The sequence below is a fragment of the Rattus norvegicus genome, chromosome 14 (assembly GCF_036323735.1).
Source record: "Rattus norvegicus strain BN/NHsdMcwi chromosome 14, GRCr8, whole genome shotgun sequence".
Taxonomy (NCBI): Eukaryota; Metazoa; Chordata; class Mammalia; order Rodentia; family Muridae; genus Rattus; species Rattus norvegicus.
In genome coordinates, this window is record NC_086032.1 from 36,375,001 (window position 1) to 36,402,999 (window position 27,999).

Below are 27,999 nucleotides of genomic sequence, written 5' to 3' on the forward strand. Positions count from 1 at the left end.
GAGGGGATTGGAGAGATGTCTCAGAGATTGAGAGCACTGACTGCTCTTCCAGAGGTCCTGAGTTCAGTTTCCAGCAACCGCATGGTGGCTCACAGCCATCTGTAATGAGATCTGATGCCCTCTTCTGTGTGTCTGATGGCAGCTACAGTGTACTTATATAAGTAAAATAAATAAACCTTTAAAAAAAAAAAGGACTATTTGGAAAATAGCCCACAGCGTTGACACAGAACTTGGTGGAATCAAGGCACGTGCCTGGGTGGAGAAATGTGCCTGTGAATTCAGGTGCCCACAGAAGTCATGAGGAACAGATCCCCTGGAGCTGGAATTCGGGATCTATAAGAGCAAAGTGTTCTTAACTATCTAGCCATGTTTCCATTCCCAACTCATTCTACTTTTAAAATATTTTTATTTATCATTTGAGAATTTTACATATGGACACAATGTATTTTGATCTGAAGAAGGTGAGTAACCATGGACAAGCCACAGAGTATCTGGGATGGAATATGTCAGACAAGGATTCAGTTCAAAACTGCTGAGGCATGGGCATGCCTGGTGTCTTAGGATTCTCCAGAATGGCAGAACTTATGGAATGACCCTATATATCAAGGGAAATTATTGGTATGACTTGACTGCAGTCCAACTAACCCAACAATGGCTAGCGGTGAAGGGGAAGTCCAAGAATACAGTAGTTGCTCAGTCCCGAGAGGGTAGGCGTTTCATTTGGTCTTTATAAACTGGAATCCTGAAGAAGCAGACTCACATAGACATGCTGGCAAGAAAGTGCAAGCAAGTAAAGAAGAACAAACCCTTTTCCATTGTCTTTATGCAGGCTTCCAGCAGAAGGTGTGGCCCAGATTAAAGGTATGTCCCACCACACCTAGACCTAAACTTTTCTTTACTTGAAACTTGCTCTTTTCCTGGCTGTCCTTGACTCCTAGGATTAAAGGCGGCTACCACCTTGCCTGGGGCTAGGCTTTTCATGGCCACTATGTCTCAAGATCTGGATCAAAAGTGTGTGTCTTCCATCCTCAAAATCTGGAGCATAGGTGTGTCCTCCATTTCTGGGTTGTAGCTCATGCCACATATAGTGAAGTTGACAACCGAGAATAACCATCACGTCCAGTATATTGGAAGAATAGCAAAGCACTGATGTGTCTTAGTTACAGTTGTATTGCTGTGAAGAGACACCATGACCATGGTAACACTTATAAAAGAAAACGTTTAATTGGGACTGTCTTATGGTTCAGGAGTTTAGTCCATTATCATCATGGTAGGAGGCATGGTAGCATCGGCAGGCAGACATGGTGCTGGAGAGATAGCTGGGAGTTCTATATCTGGATTGTGGGCATCAAGAAAGAGTGACACTGGGACCAGGTTGAGTATCTGAAAGCTCAAAGCCCACCTCCCAGTGATATACTTTCTCCAACAAGGCCACACCTACTCCAAGAAGACCACACATCTTAATAGTACTACTCCCTATAAGCCTGTAAGGGGCCATTTTATTCAAACCACCACATTCCACTCCCTCACCCCCACCAGCTTGTAGCCATAGCATGGCTCTAAATGCATTTAGTCCAACTACAAAAGTCCCTAGAGTCTATCACAGCCTCAACATTCCATGGTTCAACTTCTCCAATACTCATGGTAATCTCTTAACTTTAATTCTCTGTAAAAGTAAAAATTAAAAAGCAGATCACACACTTCCAATATATAGTGGCACAGGATGTACCTTACCATTCCAAAATGTAAAGAAGGGAGCACAGTGAGAAACACTGGACCAAAGCCTGATGGAAAATCAGTGAGCTAATCTCCAAACTTTACATCTTCATGTCTGATATCAAAATGTGCTTCTGTCTGATATCAAAATGCGCTTGAAGAACTCTTTTCAGCTTTGTTGACTACAGCACACTTGTTTCTCTTAGGCTGGTTTCCACTCCCTATTAGCAGCTTTCCTCAGCAGACATCCCATGATTCTGGCATCCTCAACATCTTCAGGTCTCCTATGCAATTCGGGCTTTACTGTCACAGCTTCATGCAAAGGCCTCTCAGGGCCTCCATGCAGGGACGTGCCCACCACATGCCCGACATCAGCGGCTTTCCTTAGTCCCAAAGGGAGACTCCGTAACCCATTTCTTGTATCTTTGACTCTAAAGTCACCACATGGCTGAATCTGCCAAGTTCTGCTGCTTGCTGGGGCTGGAACATGTTGGCCTCATTCAAATACATTCACCAGCTTTCTGTTTTTGACAGTTTCCTTCACCGCCTAAGCTTGGTTCTCCTGGACATCACTCTAAATCAGCTTGGCCTCAGACTCAGAGATCCAACCTGTTTATCTCATCTTCTTGAAAATATAATTTAGCTCTTTGTGCCCCAAATCCTCAAACTGTGTAGTTTGTATTTTTACTTGCCCAGCTTTCTCCTTCTCATTATAGATCTGCATAAGTGTGACCACTTAACCAAGCAACACAGTCCACACAAGGCTGCCTGCAAGTCTCCTCTACTAAGCCTGCTAATCCATAACTCTTTAATTTAGTCTCAGGAAGATATTTCTGGATGAGGGCAGGAAACAGCTATGTTCTTGTCAAAAGATCACAAGAATATTCTTAGGCCACATACGAACATTCTTCTTCTCTGAAACCTGTTGAGCTAGGTTCCCATAGTTCAAATCACTGTCACCACCACTGTTTTTCATGTTCTGACTAAGATGGTCCATTAAATCCTACTTAAGATGTCTAATTGCTTTCCTAGTCCAGAGTCACAGAGTGTACCATATTCCTCCAAACAGTGCACAGTCACACTCACCACAGCAATACTCCAGACTCTGGTGCCAAATTCTATCTTAGTTAGGGTTTTATTGATGTGAAGAGACACCATGACTGCAGCAATTTTCATAAAGAAAAGATTCAATTGGGGCTGGCTTACAGTTCAGGGGCTTACAGTCCATTGTCATTGTGGTAGGAAATATGGTAACATATAGGCAGCCATAGTGCTGGAGAGGTAGCTGGCAGTTCTATATCTGGATCTGCAGGCAGCAGAAAGAGAGTGACACTGGGCCTGGTTTGAGCATTTGAAACCTCAAAGCCCACCCTTAATGACATACTTCCTTCAACATGGCCACACCTACTCCAACAAGGTCACACGTACTAAGAGTGCCACCCCCTAAGAGCCTATTGAGGGCCATTTTTCATTCAAATGGCCATACCACGTGTCCAGTACATTAGGGCAGTAAAATGGTGGGAATGGAAAGTAAAAGAAAGTGATGTGGAAGATGGAACTCTGGGAGGCCCTACAGGTCTGTGTGAGGGTCTTAGATGTTGCCCTGTGTACATCAGAAAGGCCTAGGCAGCTTTGAGTCCAGGACTGGTACTCTCTGACTTATCTCTAACAGGACCTGTTTAAGCTCTCTTGCCAATCAAACAATGACTGGGCCATCAGTCAAGACACCCTTTGACCATTCCAGAGAACAGATGACTTCGGCATAGGTCAGTGATTGTGGAGGTGGTATGGTCTGTTTAGACATATGTTTTGAGGATAGAGCTAATAGGATATTTATGGGAATTTTTAGTGATGGTGAGGTCAAGGATAATTACAGGATTTGGGTGGCCCTGAACACTTACTTAATCAACTGAGTTATTGCCTATCTCAGAATGTCCCCCTAGCTACTGCTGCCAGATCTGACCCCAATAGGGAGGAAGTGACTTTGTGAAGTCAAGGTGCTGAGGCCTTCATTTTACTATCATGGGTGCATGGCAATTGACTTCCTGGAATTAATATATATGAAGCACAATGTTCCTTTAAGAGTAAGCGAAATAGGACGCTATTGGCTCCCAATCATATTGCTGCAAACTTCTGGAACACAGGATGTACTCTTTTTCTTTCAACCATCTCCTATCTAGATGCTTTAGTAAACATATTCCAAGGATTTCCTCTCCTCTGATTGAACTGAAACTTATAAGAATGTTAAAACAGGAGGTGATGATTTTAGAGTTGAAAGTTCAGAGAACTCCATTCTTTGCTAACTTCCATCACCTTGTTCATATGGGAAATGGAAGACGCACGCTCTAGAACCTCGAGAATCATGGTCTATCATCACCCTCAGCTTTATAGGCTTCTGTAAGAAACCTATAATTAACCTTTTGAAATCTATATGAGTACAAAGTTCAAGGCCACATTCAAAGAGCATGGATAGGTGAGAAGATATTACAGGCATCTGTATTTTGAGAGAATGTTCTTGCTCAAAAGTGGAACAAAAGAGCATTGGCTGATACATGTTTATGTGCTCCATATGGGGAGAAAAAAATAGAAATAGAGTAACTCACAGGACGGTTATCTGACTTTTAGAAGAAGATCAAAATAATCTAATTTAGCTATTCATGTTGTCTTCTGATAAGAAAAAGGTTAGAAGGGATTTCCTGGGTTTTTGTTTGTTTGTTTTGTTGTTGCTGTTGTTATTGTTTTATTGTTTTCCTCCTCTTCTTCCTCTTCATTTTTCTAATTCAAACTCTTGCATTGGTCACCAAAAGAAATAACATATTACCAATGGCAAAAGCGACATTATTGTCTCATTAAGCCTATTGCCTAGAAGAGATCGCCTTTTAAGGCGATGAGCAGTAATTGTGATGACAAGAGCAATAAACCGAAGAAGGTCTAAAACACTTGACTCTTTCTGTTAACGGGTGTGCTTGTCTGTCTGTCTGTTGTCTGTCTGTCTATGTCAGTGTGTGTGGTTGTATACCTATGTGTGTGTCTCTGTCTGAGTATGTATTTCTCTGCACGTATCTGTGTGTGTGTGTGTGTGTGTGTGTGTGTGTGTGTGTGTGTGTGTCTGTGTCTCTGTGGGTCTGGGTTTGTGACTGTGTGTGTGTTGCTGGGGCTGAACCCAGGACCTTGTGCTTACCCAGAAAAGTACTCTACATATCACACACACACACACACACACACACACACACACACACACACGCCTTGATTTTTGACATTGTTTTTATTTGACATTGTTTGAACCTCTGGTTTTCTTTCTAAATCACTAAGCCACCTACTATTAGAAATTACCTTCAAAGGTGATTAGGCTAAGCCTTTTTTGGGTTCTTCATATATAGGTGGGATATTAATTACACAGTGTTGTTGTAGAAATTACTTAAATTCTGCTGGGGTTTCTACTCTGCTTTTGGTTATTGAGTTCCCAGATGAAAGACACCTTCACATTCTGTATATTTACAATAAACTTAAGCAGCACAGAAGCTGGCCAGACACCTGTCCTCCATGCTGTCAGAGTCTACTTTCCTATCAATAAAACTGAATTATTACTTACTAATCACTGTTTCATCTGGGCTGCTCTTAACTCCAATTGGCCTGCCCCCTTGGCCATGTTTTCTTTACTCCTAACTCTTGGCAGCTTCTTTTCCTCCTCCTGCCCTTTTTTGTTGTTGCTGTTGGTTCTTCTCTGCCCCCAAGCCTGGGAAGCCCAAACCCCACCTATGTCTCTTCTGCCTAGCTATTGGCTGTGGGCATCTTTATTCACCAATCAGAAATGACTTGGGTCACAGTGGTTACTTGCAGACTCCAGGTCTTGGGGAGGGGCACACTTAGCATTACAATAGGCAGTAAAAGGCAAAACCTCAACAGAGTCACCTTCACCTTCCCCTGCACTTTAGAAATAATCTTGCAGATGCTTGGGGTTCAGATCTTAACTGATAAATTATCCTATGCCCATGAAAAGAGTCAATTCAAGCCAGATTAGGGTATATCTAATCTACGTAGCTTTATCAGGAAACCACTCTGTGGCAGGCCGATTCACTTGTCCTAAGGAACAAGACCAGGCAAATGGCCGTAGGGATGGAAACAGAGGGGAGGGGGAAGAGAAAGAGTGTGTATGCTGCCAGAGTGGCAAGAGAGAGAGAGAAAGAGAGAAGAGAGAGAGGAGAAAGAGAGAGAGACAGAGAGAGAGAGAGAGAGAGAGAGAGAGAGAGAGAGAGAGAGAGAGAGAGAGAGGAGAGAGACCAAAATGTCTGCATTATATAGGAAAGTGTCTGCTTCCTGTGGGGAGGGGAAGTTCAGCCCCTCAGCTGAAAGGTTCAGGGTAGAGATTGGTTATACAGGTCGAGACTGAGGGATGCTGGGAGAACTTGGAGGTCAGGTCCACTTTGGCATATAAAATATGCACCTCAATCCCTTGTCCTGGACCTAAACCCAGTGTTCCAGGTTTTTGTTGATAATAAATGATAAGGGGCAACATAATCATCTGAGTATCTCTTGCTGACATTAGGATATTGTGGGGGTGGGGGAAAAAAGCTGGGATGTTGGCTAAGTCTGGCAAAAGCAGGCTGTTTTACTTACTGTCCAGGTTGTGGGGCCATCAGGATGTAGGAATGTGAGGCCCAGTTGAACACAGACGGAGCTGTCCCGGATGCAGGTTGTAGGAAAGGCCGAGACTTTGGCAGGATACATGTATTAGGTTGGGAGAACCTGGAGGCCAGGTCTGCTTTGGTATGTAAAATATGTACCTCAGTCCCTTGTTCCAGGTCTGAAACCCAACACTAACTTCTTCATCTTCTAAACCAGTGTCTAGGGGACAATATTTATTCATAAGAAACTTCATCTGCCTAGTGTATCACCTCCAGATGTTAAGCTCAAACTGCCAACTGTGTTATTTCAAAAACTGCTACCCTGCGGCTAAATTCAAATTTAAGATGTCATTATTCCTTTTTAATATGGTGCTTGGGTGATTTTCCTCTTTCCTGTGAGATGCCTGTAAAAAAATAAATGGCGTGTGTCTAGTCTCTCGGAGTTTTGCATTTGAGAGAGCTCTAGAATTTGCCTTGGCATCCCGGAGTGCGTAGAGTGACATTACCATTATGCCTTATTTTGATGGCATCGGCTGGGAAGTTACTTTGAGAGAGATCTGTCCTGATGACTCAAAAGTGCAGGCCTTGTGTCGAATTTAGATTTCTCCCAGTTGCACAGAAGCATTTCTTCCCCATGAGTACAGAGGCTGGCAGTCCATTCTTTCATTATTTGATTCCAAGATCAAAGTCAGGTCCTCAGGTTTCACAGCCAACGTCTTTGCCCACTGATCCATCTCATGGACCCTAGACCTCATAATTCTAGACCATGAGACCCTAGTTTAGGGCCACTGCCTTTATAGGCGCTTATTATCCCTCCTTCTCTCCCTTACCTTGCAGAAAGATTTACAGAGAATCCTCACATTGATCCAATGTACACAGATGGATAGGCTGCTATATGGCTGGCTGCTATCAGTGAAAGATGATCCGAGGCCTTGATACTGTGAGTTTGTGCTCTAGGTTTGGAAAAGGGCAAAGACCAGGCAATTGTGAAGCAGTGTGCAAAGTTAAAGTTCTGTGGGAGCAACTTGGTTAATGGCAAAGAAGAAAACTTTCTGGATGCAGTGGGAGATCTCTGATGGGTGAGTAGGAGCCTGCTGAACCTAAGATAAACTGAAGCATTTGGGGCAAGAAGAGATGTCATATATAGGATGTATCTGGTGTATTCAAATTGCTAGTCAGCGCAGAGGTCTTTCCAGATATTGGAACCTCTGATTTGATGGAGATGTCTTTGGCTTGGCTCAGTTCTGCATTGCTAATTAGCCCACTTGGCTCTGTAACCTTCAAGATCTTGGGCTCCTACTGACTGTCTTCTTCCCTACCATTAAGTCTGAAACCCTGGACAAGTGGCTAATTGACGTGTCTATTAACACATTAAAGTGGTCTTAGCAACCAGGTTCTTCCCTCAGTCTCTACTTGTTACAGGTTGTGGCTAGCATACCAGGGCCCCCTATCCACCCACCCAATCTCCAGCCCAGGGGCTAGGCTGTCCTCCCCACAGAGGCTCTTCTCTACATAATCCAGCTGCTCTGGTCACCCCTTCCCCCTTGTTTTACCTTTTTCCCTCTTGGCTGCTGCATCTTGTTCCCCACTCTTCCCTCTCCCCTCTCCTACCTCCTCTCCTCAGGGTCATGGATCAGGGTTGTGGCTGAGGGTCCTGTCTACTCTGGACTCTCTCAGATGCCTCTGCCTCTGGCTATGTTCTCTGTTGTGTTTTATTTAAAATAAAAAAAAAAAAGGAGCCAGGAATATGTTTGATGGAGCCAGGTGTGGTGAGTGGGAGGGTGCCTAGGCGGCCTGTGAAGTCTGAGTTGAACCTCTTCCAGGACCTCTTGAATGAGACTCACGGAGACGGTGATTTTTGCAACAGCAAGAGGAGTTTATTTCCAGCCTGCGGGGTCCTCCTACTTCAAGGGGAGACGACCCTAAGCAGACTCTGACAGGGAGTTATATACTTTACAAACAATTAGGGCAGAATTCAAACAATTGGTAACTAGGGAGGGTATTATTGATGGGGTAAAGTGACCTCCAAGCTGACTCGTGATCAGTGGACTGTTCTGGACTTTCCAGAGGGGACGGTTGTGAGTCGAGGGGAGGTTGGTTGGGAGTCACAGATAGCTTTGTTTGACAGTTTGGTTTGCAGTTGCTCTGGGAACTAAACCAGCCCTACCCTCCCTGGAAGGGAGGGGTCTTTGTGCTTGGAGATGACAGTTTGGTTTGTAGCTACTCCAGGAATTTTCCCACTGGCCTTAGATTGACCCCAACTCTGGTTCTTTCAGACCCATTCCTTCCTGCTGAGGTACCAGCCATAAGACAGGTATAGTGTAGAATAGAGATTATTTAGGGCATGGGAAAAGGAGTTGAGAAGGGAGTAGAGACAGAGAAAAACAGAGAGAGGTGGGGGAAGGAGGAGGAAGAGGAGAAGGAGGAGAGGAGGAGAAGGAGGAGGAAGAGGAGGGGAGGAGGAGGAAAAGGAAGAGGAGGAAGAAGAGGAAGAGGAGGAGGAGGAGGAGAAGGGACGGCTAGGCATACATGGAGAGAACTTGGAAAAGGGGTTGGGGCAGGAGGGAGGAATGAAGAGTGTCAGAGAGAGTAAGAGAGCAAGGAGGGCTCAAACAGCCCCTTTTATAGTAAGCCAGGCCTACCTGTCTATTGCCAGGTAACTGTGGGGCGGAGCCTAGAAGAAATGCCAACACTCTCCCTTTTGTGTACAGTAAACTTTCCCCTCCACCATACCTAGGAGCAGTGCTGCCCTTCCTTTTCATTTCTTTCTTTTTTTTTTTTTTCACTCACCTATACACTGTGTGTATGTTACTAATCGTCAACCAGGGAGAGGTTCAAGCAGTTGCTTCCTCCCTTTGCATTGGATTACATGGCCAGGCCCTGTTGCAGGGGTGCATGATGGGAGCGCTCCCAGAAAACAGTTGCTTCCCTTGGAAAGTTAAGCCAATCGAACACAAGCTCTTGATGAGGAGAATCTTTCTGTTCATCTCTATGATTTCTTACTGCACTGGCAGCCAAGATCTCTGTTTCAACAAATGTGGCAGGAGCTAGTCCACACCGGAGCCCGGGTCTTGCTCTTGACACTCAGTTTACAGAGTCCAGCCAGCTGGAGTGGACTTCAATAAATCCTCCCCCCTCGACAGTCTGCATTGTAAGTAGGGCGTCTCCTCTTTAGAGAAAGCAGTTTCACTTCTCTGTGAAGCTAATATTCTTGGCTGCCAGCTCTCGCCTCCTTGGGGCTTTATGTCTCTCATTATTGTTTCTCTTTCATAAATTACTCCTTATCAGCTGACAAATACTTAAGAGCTGAATATATGTATTCTCTCTACATATTGTTTTAAAGTGGAAGGAAAGAAAAAAAAAGAAAATACAGAAAGGCAAGAAACAGGAATATGAAGGCCGGGTTGGGGGTTGGGGGCATATTGGAAGGGCCAACAGAACAGTGTGGTCTTTCGGGTCAAGCAGGGGATGGCCTCCTTTCTTTCATAACCATGAGTCCTAGATTTACCCAGAAGACTTTAAACATACCAGTTCCATAATCCCTGAAGTTTGGTTTCATTTCTCCCTTTTTCTCTGCCCCTTTTGATAGGCTGTCGTCTATTAATACAAAGTGAGTTTCGTTATCACAACTGGCTTTCATGGCTACTCCCTACAACTCCCTTGAGGATTTGTTGGTTTGTCTTTTTTTTTCCCTTGCTTTTTAGTTCCTGATTTCTAAAAAGGGGGTTAGCGTGGGGATTTCTTCTAAATAAACAAAAAAATAGCGGGGCTGAGGAGATGGCATAGTAGTTAAAGTGCTTGCTGCACAACTCTGAGGACTAGAGGTTAGATTCCCAGAACACACGTAAATGTGAGGTGGGTGTATCGGTCCACCTGTGATTCGGGTAACCGGAAGGCAGAGACAGGGAAGCTAGGAGCAGGCTGCCTAGCCAGACTAGCCATATCAGCAAACTCTGGGTTCAAGTGAGAGACCTTGCCTCAATGAATAAGACGGAGAGCGATGGAAAAACACTTCTGACCCTGGGCCTCTGGATGCATGTGTGTACGGGAACATAAGAATACAGGGCTACTTTGCCTAGGAAGCGCAAGGCCCTGGGTTCGGTCCCCAGCTCCGAAAAAAAGAACCAAAAAAAAAAAAAAAAAAAAAAAAAGAATACAGGGCTACAGAGGAAGGGTGGAGGAGCTCCAATGGCCCCCACCCTCCCCACCTCCCTGCCCCCTGCCCCAAGTCCCTCAAACATGATTCAGCAGGATTTGACTACCTCCACCTCCCAACCTGGTGCCATAAAACCAGCTCCCCGACCATCAATCTTAGTAAGAAATTATTACCCTGACAGTATCAGGCTCGTTCCTTTTTTGACCTTAAGAGCATACCTCCCCATCCCCGGCTGCCGAAGCCCTTAGGTATGTAGATGGCGTATCTTCCAAAACCCCTGCCCTGGCCAATGGTACACAGCCCCACAGACAGTGCTCTAGAGACCCTGGCCACCTCTCCATAAATACCTGCCACCGCCATAAACAGAACCAGTTCCCCGAAGCTGCTTCTTATCTCGGTGAGTTCATTGCCTTCGAACTCATCTCTGTCAGAGACCTTGCACTGCACTTAGCCACACCCAGCTAAGCTTCCGGTCTAGCTCGGTCCACAACGGACCCGTCTCCCCCCAGGGGGAAGTGGACCTGGGGCAGCACACATACACATGAAGAATGAATAAATGAATGAATGAATGCTTATCCTTGTTTCTGACTCAGCCTGAAATGATTTTCCCTACGTCTTCCGAGATTATTTTCATTAATTTAGTTCAGTGTATAGGCTGAGTTCGCACACACGTTGTTTTTCCCTACAATGTGTTTGTTTATTTGTTTGTTTGTTTTGGTCATCTACCTCACCTCCTCACCTTTTGAATGCAACAATGCTCTAAGCACCTCCTATGCAGGGTACCCTTCTCTTCTGTCTTCAGATTTCCATTTCAGGCCCTGTTGAGCCCACAGCTGGGCTTCACTGCTGCCAACATTGGCCAGGAGAACCGTTGGGCTGCAGAAGCTGATAGTCCGAGCCTTTATGCTAAGGCACGGTTGCCACGAGTTTGGAGCCGGAAGAACTACATAATGGGTTTAGGTGTAGAGTATTCTCCATGGGGGGGACACTACCTAAAAACAAAATCAGTCCCAAATGAAAGAAAGATGATTCCACATAGCACAGAGAGGTCTACTAACAACCCCACACATCGCAAGGCCAGGGGAATTCTATACAGGGCTCAGTGGTAGGTAGTCTTTTAAACAGTCCTTCTCTCTCACTGCTAAAACACAAACCCAGCACCGAGTTGTGAGGTGCTAATAGAATACCCATGGACAACTGACATAGGGATCAGTGCTATGGCAAGGTAGGGGATGAAATCTGCCAACAGAACATGGAGGTAGGCACAGCAAACATTTAGTATAAGTATATAGGATTTAAGGGGTGCTTAAAACGCGAGTAGGAATGACCTGGTAGGAAAACAGAGGTGAGGATTCAACCTAAACAGACTTTTAAGGTTTTAAAGGGGGAGGAGGAAGAAGCAGACAAAGAGGAGGAGGAAGAGGAGGAAGAAGAGGAGAAGGTGGTGGAAGAGGAAGAGGAGGAAGAGGAGGAGGAAGAGGGGGAGGACGGGGAGGACGGGGAGGAGGAGGAAGAGGAGGAGAAGGAGACCGTCGGTAGTGGGCTAAGCAGGCCTGTAACAGATCTAAAAGCACTTGGTAATCTAGATACTTCAGTGCAAAAGAACTAAACTGAAGGCCTAAAATACTCCCGGCAGTGAATGTAGACAGGGACGTTGGTCTTGGTGGAAGGTCTGCACACAGTTAAGACTGCGGGGTAAGAAAACCAGCAGGGGTGGAACTCTACGAAACCATGCAGATTTGGGTCTGCAGGAGTGTTAGTGTATTACGCTTCTGCAGTCCACGGGGTCCTGAGCTGTGCCCTTAAGCCCTGTGTTGGAGGTTGTGCTGGAGAATCCAGCCTGCTCTAGTTTTGGTTTGACAAGTAACGCCTGAACATACAGCAGCAGGAAGCGGAACTGCTCTGCTCAATTAGCGGTGCCACAGCCAGGATCCACATGCAATGCAGTGTGTTGGGGGCGCCAAGTTTCTTCTGGTTCATGCTTCTGGGATACTCATTTTTGGCAAGGCAGCCACAGAAACTGAGACGTGAAGGGCCTGAGGTAGCAGAATAAACTCCATTTTGCTTTGAAGACTCCATTCTATGTGAACTTGTCCTTAGAGAGTCACGGCCCCCACCCTTGAGGTCTGAGAAAAATCACGAAATGTCCCTGGTAGTTGTGAAATAGGCACAGCGACTGAAGCTAGCTGACAACAGAAGTCTTTCTCAGGTCAAGGTGCTCCTTTTTGTGGTTTAACCAGGTGCTGTAAAACAATTAGCTTAAAGACCAACATTCCTTTACCCTTTCCTGTAACAGCAAGGCTTGGAAACCCCCATTTGCATTTTTTCCTTTATAACCCCGCCCCTCTCACCTAGATCTGGGGGTCACTGTCCAATCCTGTTGGATCAGGAAGGTTTGTGACCCAGGCTCTGGAGATTGGATAAAGACTCTCATGTGCCTGCATTGGGGTTGTGGTTCCTGGTGGTCTCTTGGGGGTTTTGCTATCTGGGCACAATAGAAGGACCATCTGGGTACAAAGCGAGCATCAAGGAGCTGTGAGCTTCTGCCACTTCTAGGATGGGTGCTACCAGTCAGGCTCTCCTGGAGAAACAGAGAGAGAGAGAGAGAGAGAGAGAGAGAGAGAGAGAGAGAGAGAGAGAGAGACAGAGACAGAGACAGAGACAGAGACAGAGACAGAGAGAGAAATTGTTTTTAGGAATTGTTTCACATGATTGTGGAAACTTCAGGTTCAAAATATTCGAGTAGACTGGGCTGCAACCCCAGGGAAGAGCTGGTTTTGTAATTCCTGTTGAAGGTAGCCTACTGGTAAAGCTCTCCTTTTGTCCAGTCAGCCTTTTCCAAGTGAGACTTTCTAGTGAGCCACATCTAGAGATATGGCACAGGAACATTGTGTGGAAAGTCATCAGCTTTATTTAAAAATCTTGAGATCAAAATACTCCCCCCCCCCACTTTTTAGACAGGGTCTCACTATGTAGCTATGGGTGTCAGGAACTTATTGTATAGACCAAGCTGGCATCTGCCTCCTCCAAGTGCTGGGATTAAAGGCATGAACTACCATGTCTGGCTATAATCAAAATCTTAATCTAATCTAAAAATAAAAAGGCCTTCATAGGAACATCTAGAATGTTTAATAAAACAAACAAACAAACAAACAAACAAAAACTGTGTTCTACCTGTTGTTACATACAATTAACCTTTAGGTATGATTTTTCTTCAAACTACAAATAGACATTAAAATAAAAAGAGTCAACAGCCTACATGCTTAGATGTTAAAGTTTGAAATGTAGGCTCTCCAGCTTAAGATCTGAGAATGCTCCTATATACAAATCACCTAAAATTACATGTGCATGCTCTCACAGACAGACAGACAGACAGACAGACAGACAGACACACACACACACACAGAGAGAGAGAGAGAGAGAGAGAGAGAGAGAGAGAGAGAGAGAGAGAAACACAGAGAAATAGACAGAGACAGAGATGGGTAGGGGCTAGAGTCCTGGTCTACATATCTATCTCCCTTTGTTCTAAAAGAATATTTAAAAATTCCCAGTTAAGAGTTCAGAGCATCCACACCTGTTTCAATGCATGGATTCTTCAATCCTACTTAGAAGGAAATGCAGGGACAAAGAGTGGAGCAGAGACTGAATGAAAGGCCATCCAGAGACTACCCCACCTAGGAATCCATCCCATCTGCAGACACCAAGCCCAGACCCTATTTCTGATGCCAAGACCAAGACATGCTTGCTTACAGGGGCCTGGTATAGCTGTCCCCTGAGAGGCTCTGCCAGAGCCTGACCAATACAGATGAGGATGCTTACAACCAACTATATGACTGAGTGAGCACAGGGACCCCAATGGAGGAGTTAGAGAAAAGACTGAAGAAGCTGAAGGGGTTTGCAACCCATAGGAAGAACAACAATATCAACCAACCAGATCCCCCAGAGCTCCCAGGGACTAATCCAACAACCAAAGAGGGACCCATGGCTCCAGCTGCACATGTAGCAGAGGGTAGTCTTATCTGGCATCAATGGGAGGGGAGGCCCTTGGTCTTGTGGAGAGTTGATGCCCCAAGGTTGGGGAATGCTAGGGCAGGAGTGGGTGGGTGGATGGGGGAGCACCTTCGTAGAAGCAGGGGGAAGGGAGTATGGATGGGATAGAGGATTTGCAGAAGGGAAACCAGGAAGGGGGATTCCATTTCAAATGTAAATAAATAAAATAACCAATATAAAATAATAAAAGAGTTCAGAGCACTTACTGGTCATCATACCTAAAGGGAAGATCTAGAAAATCTTTCCAACAGTTACCTTTGCTTTTGGCCAGACAGAGTTGAGAAGCAGAGGAGAGCGCTACCTACCTGACTGGGCCTGACACCAGCTCCGCACCTGGAGCTGCTTTATCTAACACCTGCCTCAGAGAACTTAGATCCACCCAGAGTACAATGGTGAGTCTTCAGTCTGTCACCACCCGTCCCCTAGACGACACATTTGCTGAGCCTGCACCAAACGCAGGGTGAGACGAACACTTTTTAATTTTATTTTTTTTAATTTTTAGGTGACATTTATTAAAATCCCATAAATAAAATTTAATTTTAGGCATACTAGAGAAGTGCATGGTTAAAGGAGTCTGATGATAGGCCTTCTGTATTTCCCACTCTCGGATGTTCCTTTTATTTTGAGGCTTCTAACGATGAGGCACAGACACTCCAGGCTGCTGGTCCCTTGACAGTCCCCATTTGCAGTGAATCTAACCCTGTCACCACCACATGAGAATTTTGGAAAAATGTTTCTTCGGTGCTTATTAGACAACTTTTGACAAATGCTAAGGCAGAGGCTCATCTTTTTTCAGGTTTTTGACTCATAGTTTATACTAAATCGCCTTAATTCCTTTGGATTAATAGTCATGTTAGCTGTTTACCATTAAATGGATCTAACAAAAGTGAGTTTGCAGTCCTTGGGTGGTTAATTTCAGTTCTCAACTTGAGATCTAGAATCATGCAGAGGAAGAGCTTCAGGGACACCTGTGAGGGATCATCTTCATTAAGGACCTGGGATACCACCTTACCTGTCAGGACCACTCTCTGCTCCGAAACCCTTGATGGAGTCTCCATGTCATGGGACCAGGTGCTTCGAGCCCCAGCTGCCTTGGCCTTCTTGAACGTTAAGCTGAAATAAACACTTTATCCTGTAAGTTGTTTTAGTTAAACAATATTATCATAGCAACAGGAAAAACAACACAACAGATGGTTACCGTGCTTTGTGTAATTTTAAAACTTAGACACTGTAGTGATTTTTATTCATCATTCTACCTACACACTGCTCACATCTGCTAGTTTTGTTTACTATTAACACCGGGTATGCCTCCCCTTCTTAGCTTAGGTTCTGAGCATGCTGATGTTACTTACGTCAATGCTCACATCTGGCTTGCACTTGACCTCTTGTAATGTTAATATTTGAAGGCCTCAGATTCTTTAGGACATATTGGATCCGGTGATTTATATAAAATAAAATTGAATTGCTTGCAATTATCTCCCCCAGCTCTCCTTTCTTCCTGTTCTGCTCTATAATTTGCAACAATGTGAACATAGAGACTGTCTAAAGAAAATGCTTCATCTGTATCTAAACACTCCTCATGTTCCACACAGAAAGAGAAGACCTTTCTTCATTCTTAGTTTCAAATTTTGACTTACACATTTATGACAGTAGTGTTTAGTGTGTTTTGGGTTTGGAATATTCCTTTCACTTAGCCTGATGTTCACCTATTCCTGCTAATCTATAGGAAGGGCATTAATAATCTATAGTATGGATATTAACCCATTTCCAAACTCTTGCTTTTCTTTGACCCATCAAAGTCCCTTGGCCTCGATGACAGGAAGTCTTGCTTATGGATGACATTATGTGATAATTAATTTTATTTTCATTTCTGGAACTTAGCTAGTCTAAAAAATTGTATGAGGCTTACAAAACAAAGATATTGTTTTAGTATTTTGAATGATTTTCAATGACTGTTTTGAATTATGTGCCTCCAAATCACTTCTTTCTTTGGTAACTATTATAGCACAGAAATAAAGCTATATAACTTGTAGATCTTTTAAAAACACTCATATATATGTGTCTTCTCGTTTTGTCTTATATTTGAAATAATGTGCCTGGTCATTATGTGGCCTGTCAATAAACAGTTCAATATCTTATATCTTATTAATTGACAGTAATATCTATTCTATTACAATCAATATAGAATAAGCTCATATCTGTTAAGAACACAAAACATTCCATTCCATGAATGTGTTACTTCAATTCAAATTCCACTATTGATGAGATGTCATAATAGGCTTGTACACTGTATGCTGTAGTGCTTAGCTTTTGAGGGAAACATCTTTCCTACTACACTATGATTTTTTTGGTTTTGGGGAGATACCTTACAATCATTTTTCTCAGAACATAATATAAGAAATAGATAATAGCCACAAAGATGAGATGTCTTTACATTCCAAAGGGGGAAAATGGTAAATTGGCAGAAACCAAAAATTATAAACTTGAAAACATCACCCTAAATATTGGTACTGATTGATTAAACAAAAAAAATATAGAATCACACACACACACACACACACACACACACACACACACACACACACACACACAAAGGCAAGAAATACCTCAGTAATTCTAGGATGAATACAAAAGAAGTCTTCCCAAATTCCAAAAAGGTTGTAGGTTAATTCCGTTTGTCAAAACAAGTACAGGCTGTTCTCCCCGTCCTGAGATAACAGGTTTGGTAGAATCTATGATGAGAGAAGGGAACTTACATTGCAATGGTTCTCGGCAATGTACTATGCACCTAGAAGGACTCCTCAGGCCCACACAGCATGGCCACTGTGAGCGGTGTCCTCAGGGTAGTGGAGACATGGCTCTGGGGGGTCCATTTTTATGAGTGAGGGAGTGTAAGAGGAAATTTCCTCTCTCATTTCCTCCTATATGCCAGGGCAAGCAGGGGTAATTTCTACTTTTTTTTTTAAATCTCTGGAAGTGGCTCAAGTCTTTTACCAGCTTTCTTTTCTTTTTGTCTCGAGGACCTAACTTGGCTACTGAAAGCTCATCACTGTGGCAATGCACTGGACTCCTTTCAGGGCTGCCAAACCACCCTCCACCATTACCCATTCACTTGACTTTTGATGAAGTTTCCTAAGTCTTTTCTGACTTGACTTCCTCTTTGCCTTTCGGCTTCAGGACCTTCATTTTGGTGGAACTGGGTTTTTGCTGAGTTCCAGACTCCCTTCATTTTCTTGTGGTCTTTAACAGGCTGCTGTGACTATAAAATCTTATCTAGTGAAAAAAATTGATACTTTCAGCTTTTTTTATCCTGCCAAAATTTACATTTTTATTTCATCATGATTCATCAAATGAGATATCAGGAAGAAGTTAATCGGATCAGTAATTTATAGTGTGTGTGAATGTATGTGTATGGGCATGTATCTCTCTGTGTGTGTGTGTGTGTGTGTGTGTGTGTGTGTGTGTGTGTGTGTGTACCCAGCATGAATGTGGCAATCAGAGGACAACTTGCAGGAGTGGATTCTCTCCTTCTATCATATGGGTTCTGAGGATAGAGCTCCAGATTGCCAGGGCTGGAGAGATGGTTAAGAGCACTGACTGTTTTTCCAGAGGTCCTGAGTTCATAATGCCAGCAACCACATGTTGGCTCAAAACCATCTATAATGGAATCTGATGCCCTCTTCTGGTGTGTCTCAAAACAGACCTCCAAATTACCAAGGGGCAGTCACCTTTACTCACTGACCCTCTTGCTGGCCACTATTCTCATTCGTAAATAGGCCAGCCCTTTGATATATTTTAGAATGAGCTGTTAATTCACTTGGATTTCTGAGCTTTCTTCAAGTGAATTCAACTTAAATAACTATTTCCTGCAACCTGGAGGAATATCAAGAAGATAGTCAAAGCATCTTTTAAGGCTGTGTTCTTAATTTCAACCACGCACTTAAAATCAACTGGAGAATGGAAACAGGCAAGCAGGCGAACAAACAAATGGACCACGGCCAGGCCTGGTTCATCCACAGGCTTCAAATCCTTGGCCTAGAGATGGAATCATCATAAGGATCTTGCAAATCCTTGGCCAATTCTAATTTGCAGTGCAGTTTGTCAATCGCTGCTTAAGATCCTCAGAGTTCCTTTCGGTTTTAATTAAATCAGTTCTATTTCTGGATTCAGCAAGCGCTTTCTGGGAGACCACTTCCTGCCAGACACTGTCTTATTGCTAGAATGACTGTGGCACAGTCTCCACCTTACAAGGATATCTCAAAACCAGGGCAAGCTGAACATATGTGTCTCAACACAAGTAAAATACAGACAACAATTGAAGTTCAAAGGTGACAGACACCCAGGTGAGGCGGCGACTAAAACTCTCTAGGGATTATGTTTGACTTCGTTGTGTGTGCCTAGAGAATGATGTCAGACGATTCTAGGTAAACAGTAGGCAGTAAATCCTAGGGATCAGAAAACCACCATTGCCTTAGTGTCCTCCAGGCCTTTGTTGCTGCTGCTGCTGCTGCTGCTGCTGCTGCTGCTGCTGCTGCTGCTGCTGCTGCTGCTGTCACGGCTGAGATCTCATTGGTCTGGGTTAACCAGACTTCTTGGTATAGACTAACATTTACCATCCACATTTTCATTTTTTTTCTGGAAAGTTATGTCCAAACCAAAATACACCAACATGGATCTACAAGGAAATAACACTGAGTGTTTTGTAGTAACTACAAAGTATTTACCATGGCTGCTCTGGTGAATGGCATCTGGACCTTGTTCCTAATTTTGAAACAAGGTCTCCAGTAGATGAAACTGATTCTTCCAACTCTCCTTCCAAAGTTCTAGGAGTCCAGGTGTGCACGGCTATGTCTAGCCCATTCTGAAAGCCCTTCAACATGCATAAGGACACAGCAACATCATTTAACTGATTTTTTTATTGCATTATGGTATACGTTTACTCAGCCTCACCCAACTATTTTAGAAATGATTGGCATGTAAATTATAATGCTTCTTAAAAAGCCTGAAGTGTAGCAGATTGAATGGGAGAAGTCAATCACTGAAAAGGTCCCTGGCTGACTTCAGTGCTTCCTTGATTAAGGAGCTCTGGCTGGAATCCTAACAGCTTACATATGTGGAGGCTCTGGGTACAGAGATCACAAGGGGTGACAACGGAGGAGGGTGGTCTCATACTCACAGAACCTTTGCAAAAAGACTGATTGAGCCCTTGATGTGCCATCTACAAGAAGGGCAGCCCCTTAGGATATGACGTGTGTTACCTCTTAGGTCTAACGTGGCAGACCACTCACGTGTTTTTAACAGCATGCTTACAGAGCTTTTAGAATTGCTTTCTTTAGTGCTATGCTGATATCAAATATAACCAATGTGTGTTATCTCCAGAGATCTTTTAAAATCAAAATATCTATTCAAAGCTCTTTTTAGGCAAGATTTCAAGCCTCAAGCTATGAGAATATTTTAAAACAAAAACTAGGGAAATAGGAAGTGTTAACATTCTTTAATTACATATCAAATCATATCAAAACTAAGACAGAGATTTTAAGTTTACCAAGATCATTCACTGGGATGGAATGGTACATATATCTCATAGATTTCTGGGAAACTGTTTTTAGAGGAGACCAAATGTGTTTAAGTTTATAGAGACAAGATAAAACCAAGTGTCTTCCTCATAATAGGCCATAAATAACTTCTCTCAATATGCTAGAACCAATGCCAATGGAACATAATCTCTCCTGTGGTTACAAGACAATAATGAAATGCTTTTGAACTATAAGCCCTCTTCCTTTCAATAGTTTATGAATGGGCATTATTTTATTTAGACTACAACTAACTATATCTGTTACGACACGTCTAATGAAGGTGAAAAAAATCTGTCGACTTCAAGCCACAGCGGAACCTGAACAACAGGTTTGAGTGAAGAATGTAAATGTTAAAGTGCCCAGACAGAATATTTTAAAAAACAAATAAAGAATAAATATCTTTTCTTTGTTCCTAGAACTTTTGTCAGAAACTAAACAGAGCTAATGTCAGGGTCACAGATAGTAAAAGAATGAAGTCACAGAATTTGGGGAGACCCAAATGTTTATTTCTGAGGTCAGAAAAATTTAACTTCTATTCATGAGCGATTGTAGCATACAGGTTAACCCTCTGAAGTTCTAGCTACCTCCTAAGGCTTGTTCAGGAGTTTCTCTGGCATAATTATAAGGATGTAGCATCTAGTAAGACAAAAAGTCATGGAAACCAACCTTCTTACCTAACCAAGAAGAAAGGCTGCATGTGTGGAGTGGGAGCGGCCATCGTATATCTCAAGTCATCATGGGCCCTGTTCTATTATATTTCATTCAGTTTTAGCTTCATGGAACAGAGTTCAGACTTAGAATTCAGCTCCCTAAAAGAGCTTGTTGATCAAGGAGTGCCCCGGGGAGGGACGCTCCAATCCTGTTCTGCCCAGGTTTCTCAACCTGTCTGCATTTGGCTGTAATGAATCAGTCTCTGCTGGATCAAATAATAAAACCAACAGTGGGAACTACAAAAAGCTGTAGATCTGCCCTTTCTTGTAATAGATGGGAATTAGCACACCCTAGTGGCTGACCTAAATGGCACCACCTCCTAAGACTAACTTTTAGAATTAATAGTATCTATCTATCTATCTATCTATCTATCTATCTATCTATCTATCTATCATCTATCTATATGGAATTAATTAATTTCACTTTCTATTTATTTGCTTGTATATTTATTTGAAACAGGGTCTTTCTACATAGCTCTGGGTGTTCCAGAACTGACTCTATAGGGCCTTGAACTCAAAGAAATCCACCTGCTTCTGCCTTTTGAGTGCTGGAATTAAAGGATTGTGCCACCATGCCTGGATAGAATTACACATTTTAATTTAACCTGATTATGGTGACTATGGTGAAAAGGGGTTGATCGGATCCCTGACCTCTCAGTGTTCTCCTGTATAAGTTTGATTCTGTAGGCCCGTTTTGCAGGCACATGTTGTTTGTTGGAGACCTGAGCTGTATTTTGCTGGTAGTTAACAGTGTTGATAAATCCTTAGGTAGAAATATTATCTTTATGGAAAAGGTCCCACACAGAGCTGAGCAGTCAAGAGGTATGAGTTCACTGAGGACCAGACTCCAGAATTCAAGAAGTCCTTCCAGCATTTTGAGCAAAGGGGTAATGGTAAAATACTGTACCTTCTCTAGAAGAAGGGGAGAAGGTAGTGGGGCAGGGAGGTTGTTGGGGTGGGACTAGGAGGAGAGGAGAAAGGGGGGACTGTGATCACCAAGGTGCTCAAGGTCCTGGGGACTGCCCCCCACCCAAGAGTAATGAGATGAATGGGAAGGTATTGGAATGGAGCACTTCCTGACCATGCTTCAGACTGTGGCTAAGGACAAGGACCAGGGAATTTATGAGGATTATAGTGAAGACCTTTGTGTGTTGACAAGGAAGGGCACAGTCATGGGTGCTGAAATCTGCCATGTCCTTGTCTCATTGGGTGAGAAGATGACAGAGGAAGAAGTAGGGATGCTGGTAGCAGGGTGCGAAGACAGCAATGGTGGCATCATCTACAAAGAACTTGTGATGGTGCTGAATGCCTGAAGACCTTTCCATATCCTGAGCCCGTGCCTTGGCCAGTATGAGATCCCTGTTTGTCCTCAGAGGCTTCCTAGGTTCCCTTTGTACAACACCTTTCCCATCTGGTCTCTTTTGATGATGCTTGCCTTCACTAAATAAATTTGATCTCCTTCACCCCATCCTATCCAAAACAAAACAAAACAAAAAAGTAAAGCCCAAACACACATGTATTCAAAATCTAATTGTGTTCCTTTTCTTCCCGGAGGCACAGCTGGATTCTCTCACAGAATCCATTATCGTTGGGTAGCTCCATGGAGATGGGTTCTGCTGATGAGAGGAGGTAGGAGCAGTGGGTGTAGCAGTTCTAGGTCTGGCACACAGAAACTCCCTATATGGGGTTTCCTTTGTCATTTTTCCTCTGCAAGGCTTCAATGGACAGAGCCTGGGGGTCTTAGAGAGTAGAAACAATCAGACCAACCTTTGTTTAAGTAAGAAGTAAATAGAGAGTATGTTGAACTACTACATTTGCGTGGTATCTCTGTAACATAACTGAGTCTCTCTGACTCATGCAGAAATTTGTAAAGGAGTGGGAATTCCCCATAGTATTATCTGAAGAAAGATAATTGGTTTAGCCATGTCAGAATACTAGGAAGCATTAGAGGAAGGACTGAAAGAGCTGAAGGAACTTGCAACCCCATAAGAACAACAATGCCAACCAACCAGAGCTTCCAGGGACTAAACCACTACCCAAAGACTACACATGGACAGACCCAGGGCTCCAACTGTATATGTAGCAGAGAATAACCTTGTTGGGCACCAGGGGAAGGGGAAGCCCTGGGTCCTGCCAAGGTTGGACCCCCAGGGCAGGGGGGTATGGGGGCAGGAGTAAGGGGGATGTATGGGGGGAATACCTGTATGGGGTAGGGGTAGAGTAGGGGTAGGAGATGGGTGGCTTATGGACAGGAAACCGGGAAAGGGAATAACATTTGAAATGTAAGTAAAGAAATATATCTAATAAAAATTAAAAAAAAAAAGAATACTAGGAAGCAAGGGGTTCTGATTCTTTAGTGATGGATAACTCAGAAGGCAGACTCTTGCAAATAAGATCTTGGAAATAAATTGGAAAATATATCATCAGTGTAACTGGCTGTTAACGGATGCCTTTAGTAAGACACTGGAGGAAGGAGATGGAAAGTTCATGAAAATATTGGCTGGAGTCTTAGTTTGGGTTTCTGTTACTGTGAATAGACACCAGGACCACAGCGACTTTTATAAAGGGAAATATTTAATTGGGGCTGGCTTTCAGTTTCAGAAATTTAGTCATTATGGTCATGGCAAGAAGCACGGTGGTATGCAGACAGACATGGTGCTGGAGAAGGAGCTGAAACTTCTACATCTTGATCCAAAGGCGCTATGAAAGAAATGAGCCTTGTCTTAAGTAAGCATCTGGTACTTCAAAGTTCACCCCCACAGTGACACACCTTCTCTAACAAGGCCACGCCTCCCAATGATGTCACTCCTTATGGGCCAAGCATTCAAACTCTCAAGTCTATGGGGGCCGTTTCTATTCAAACCGCCACAACTAGATTTTTTCTTTTTCTTTTTCTTTTTTTTTAAAGATTTATTTATTTATTTATTACATGTAAGTACACGGTAGCTGTCTTCAGACACACCAGAAGAGGGCACCGGATCTCTTTACAGATGGTTGTGAGCCACCATATGGTTGCTGGGAATTGAACTCATGACCTCTGGAAGAGCAATCGGGTGCTCTTAACCGCTGAGCCATCTCTCCAGCCCAGATTTTTTTCTTTATCTTTTTATGTTTCCTTGCTATTGTTTCAGTGCTGGGGCCTTGAATGTGGTAGGCAAGCACTCCGCCATTGAGCTATATTCCAGCTCATAACTGGGTGGTTTGAAGGCAAACATTAAAAGAGATCAAGATAGCCACAATTTATCAAATATGTATATTTGTATAATATATACTTTTTTTCTGGGCCACTCTTAGGCCCAGTTGAACTATAAACTATGGCAATCTTCCTGTTTCTCAAGTGCTGGAACTCCAGAAAAACCAAAAGAGAATTTCAATCATATACTCTAACCTAATGCAAGACAACCATTGCTAAGGTTCTTTGGACTCCTTCACTCAGGAATTTGTACATTATTCACTCAGATGCGCCATAAACAAGGATCACACAGTGCAGGGAGACTTGCAGCTCCCACCCCAGTTGTTTCAGTGACCAAGCTGACAACTCTTTTAAGCAATAAATCTACATACTCATTCTATGGATTTATTTTGCTTAACATAAATTTGTCAAGCATATAATTGACTGTCTATTATATGTTGTTATAAACTCACAATATTCTTAAAGCCTAACATTCATTTTAACGTATTTCTAGGAGTTTCTAAGTCAAATGATGTATGTATTTTTTACAATCCTCCTGAAAAACCTGCACTTTTTTTTTGAGTTTTCACGTTTAATTTAGAAAGACCTTCAAACTTGTTTCTCTGCTCTTAAGTTGTCCCCCTCCCCCCCAGCATCTGTTTTCCAGAATTTATTGGTTTTTCCAGAGCGTTAACATAAAAATGTAGACCAGGCCACATCATTTTTCTGAGTAAAATCCCTCTGCATGTCTTTGTGTCTTTGACACTACTCCTGCCTTGTCCAGTGCAGCTCAGTCAGGGTCGTGAAGAAATCTGACATATTTTTCAGGGTCTCTGTATTCTTCCTGCAAATAACCCTTTCACCTCATTTCTTGGGTCAATGCTGCTCTTAGGCATGATGCTGCTCTCAGTGGCGGAGAGAACATGGAGGCTGATGTCGAGATTCCACACTGTACCTTTACAGGTTGTTATGAATGTTCTCCAGGGATAGATGTGTATTGGGCTTTGTATGTTTAGGTGGGCAATTTTACCTTATCAATTGGATCAAAGGTTTTTGTGTTGTGTGTTCTTTCTTGTAGTGGTTTAAGAGTAAGAGCGTGTGTGGCGGCTAGAGGCACTGGGCTGCCACAGAGTTGGGATGTGTATTTCTGGCAAGATATCTAGCAGATATCACTGGGCACTGTGGTGCCAGACCTAGAGTGGGTAAAAAAGACTGTTTTACTTTTTATATTTTTACAACAGCACACAGAGATACACTGTAGTTCTTTCTTCCTCTATCAGATGACTCTCCCCTGTTCTGAAGAAATTTGTCAACATGATCTTCTCTGACTTACCTACTCATTAGTTAAGTACCTCTCCTCCCCTGCAACTCCGTGTTTACTTACCTACATTCCTTTTATCAGAGAAGTTAGAGAACCATCTACCAACTGTAGATGGTCTGTCAGGAATTGGGCAGGGCGGGAGGAAGGGAGGAAGAACCCGAGATTTTGTGCAGGAAACTCTATCCCCAGAAGACAAACAACTGACCAAGAAGAACAGAAAGAAGCTCTCTACAGAGGAAGCTGACATTCCAACTTCTGATCAGTACTGTGAGGCTTACCAGACTCCGTCCACATCTCCCAATCACAACCCTTCGTTCGCATCACCTGGGCAGCTCCATAAGGCAGGCTGGGTGCCTCTGAGAGGCAGATCACTTTTCAACACTTCCATCCAGCACTGGATCTAGCCGCAGAGATGAGAAGATGGTTTTCTGGAAGCTGCTTAGCCTTGGCCATATACAGGCAGGGGAAAAAGACTCCTTAGAAAGGAATCATAACATTTTCTAGGTGCTAGCCTATGCTTTATCCAAACAACCTTACAGATATGAACTTCTAACAAGCTCTGTAGAGTGTACATGGTCGTTGTAAGTAATGAGAGACTGAGACGCAGACACACAAGAGAGGGGAACTATGCTATTGCTTTACAGATGATAACAGTTACAAGGATTTAACTCCAGAGTCTGCATTTTGAGCCCTTCCTATAAATAGGGGTAGGGAGATAGAAACCCAACTACACCTAGCTGAGGTAGGATCAGAACAGACAGGTAATGTTTAAAATGCTTCAGGGGCTTGGTTTGTTGGCAAGCCTGAATACGTGGGTTCAGTCCCCAGGACCCTTAAAGAAAAGAACATCTATAAGTTGTCCTCAACCTACACACACACACACACACACACACACACACACACACACACACACACACACAAAATAAACTTTTTAATTAAAAAAGTTGAAAATTAAAAAAAATGATACCTTAGATTACTCAGGAAGACAAACTATTACTAACGAAAAGACATTAAATATTAAGGGCTCTTTCCTCTCACTTTATGTAATACTATAAGTGCAGTATCTGTCCGAAGTTCAATTTTGATAGTCACGTTTCAGTGGTCAAGTTTTTCTTGGTGGCCAGTGTTGTCTGGATCCAGTTTTTGTTATCCTTTATTCCTGATGGATATCATTTTGCACTATTGACTTACACATTGCATGGCCACAGGAGAATCATGCTTGCCTTCCTTTGCATAGGCAGAACACCCATTCTCTCCTTAGACTTTTGCAGCTATCACCCATGTGACTGGACAAGATATATATAATATATATATATATATATATATATATATTCCTCCACTAAGTCTGAATCCTAATCTTTAATACTGGCAAGATATTGACCACACAAGGCTACAGTGGAGACTAGTAAGACAAAATAAATCAAGAGTTTGTTATTTATTATATGCTTGACAGACATTTGTCTGATATGCTACACTGTATAAAATTCAACTTCCATAAGTGACAATGACAATACCCATCATTAGATTTATTGACGTACTTAAGTAGGTTTCCAGACAACCACTTATCTTAACAATGCTTGGGAACTCTCCATTCACAGTGCTTTAAGACATTGCCTTTAGCTGGAACAATGAGAGTCGTAAACATATGTTTTGTATTATGGTAAAACTTAGAAAGTAGTAAATGTTTTAAGTGAAAGACAGGTAAAGCCCTAAGACCTCATTCCCAAATGCCGGGGCACAAAGTGGAGAAAGGAATTTGAGGTTGACCTTGAACATTCTACTGGGCAGTTTTTCTCAGAATAATTTTCAGTTTGGATAGTTCCTTTCTCTTTTCCCGTGTGCTTCACCACTTTGTAACATTCTTAACTGTAACATTACAAATCGGGTTGCAATCACCTTTTCTGTCTAATAGTTATGGCACCTTTCCATGACAGGGCTCATTTTATCACGGACTTTCTACCTTTGGATTGAAATTACAGCTCAAAGAGTTTGGGGCTTAGTCCCTGGTAAATGCGTGGGTGTAGACAAGGGTTTTATTTACCAGCAGGTTGTTTTTGTATCTTAGCTTGGGTAATAAGTATTTGGGCTGCCTGATAATATATAGCTGACTCAGTTAAATACGAATTTCAGATAAAAAAAAAAGAACTTTTAGCTTAAGCTAGCTATGCAGTGTTTTGGATATATTTAAAACATTATTTGCCGTTCCCCTTAAACTTCACATTTAACTTTGCCTTTTTATGAGGCCTGTCGCGTTTGTTGTTTGCAAATGGGAAAAAAATCAAATATCTTCTTAGGATAAAAACATGTAACTTTAATTTGCCTTTGAGCTCAAACTCCTTGAATAGGAGAGTGTCAGATCTCTGAGGAAAAGGCCTTGGGATCAAACACAGACTGCGGCTAACCTTAAGTTCATGAGATCTGTCTCTGAACACAGTCTCAACCGAGCTGAAGTCTGTAAAACTCTTCCTCCAGATAGCAAGCGGTCGGAAACAGACTGCCCCTCAAGCAGAAAAAAAATTGCTCTTTCTTGTCTATGTGGGAAACCTATGCTTGAGGCTTTGCGCACGCGCACAAGGACTTTGAGCCTGACTGCTGGCCCCGCCCTCTGAGAAGTCACGTGGGAGAACCGTAGCTTACGCCTAAGGTCCAGGCCTATCACGTGACAGGTATCTT

General features: G+C 43.0%; 1 pseudogene; it reads left to right on the forward strand.

Annotated features, from left to right (window-relative positions):
- The first annotated feature begins 440 nt into the window (after nt 1–440).
- Nucleotides 441–22,146, forward strand: Myl6-ps3 (myosin light chain 6, pseudogene 3; annotated as a pseudogene).
- Nucleotides 22,147–27,999: the final 5,853 nt, after the last annotated feature.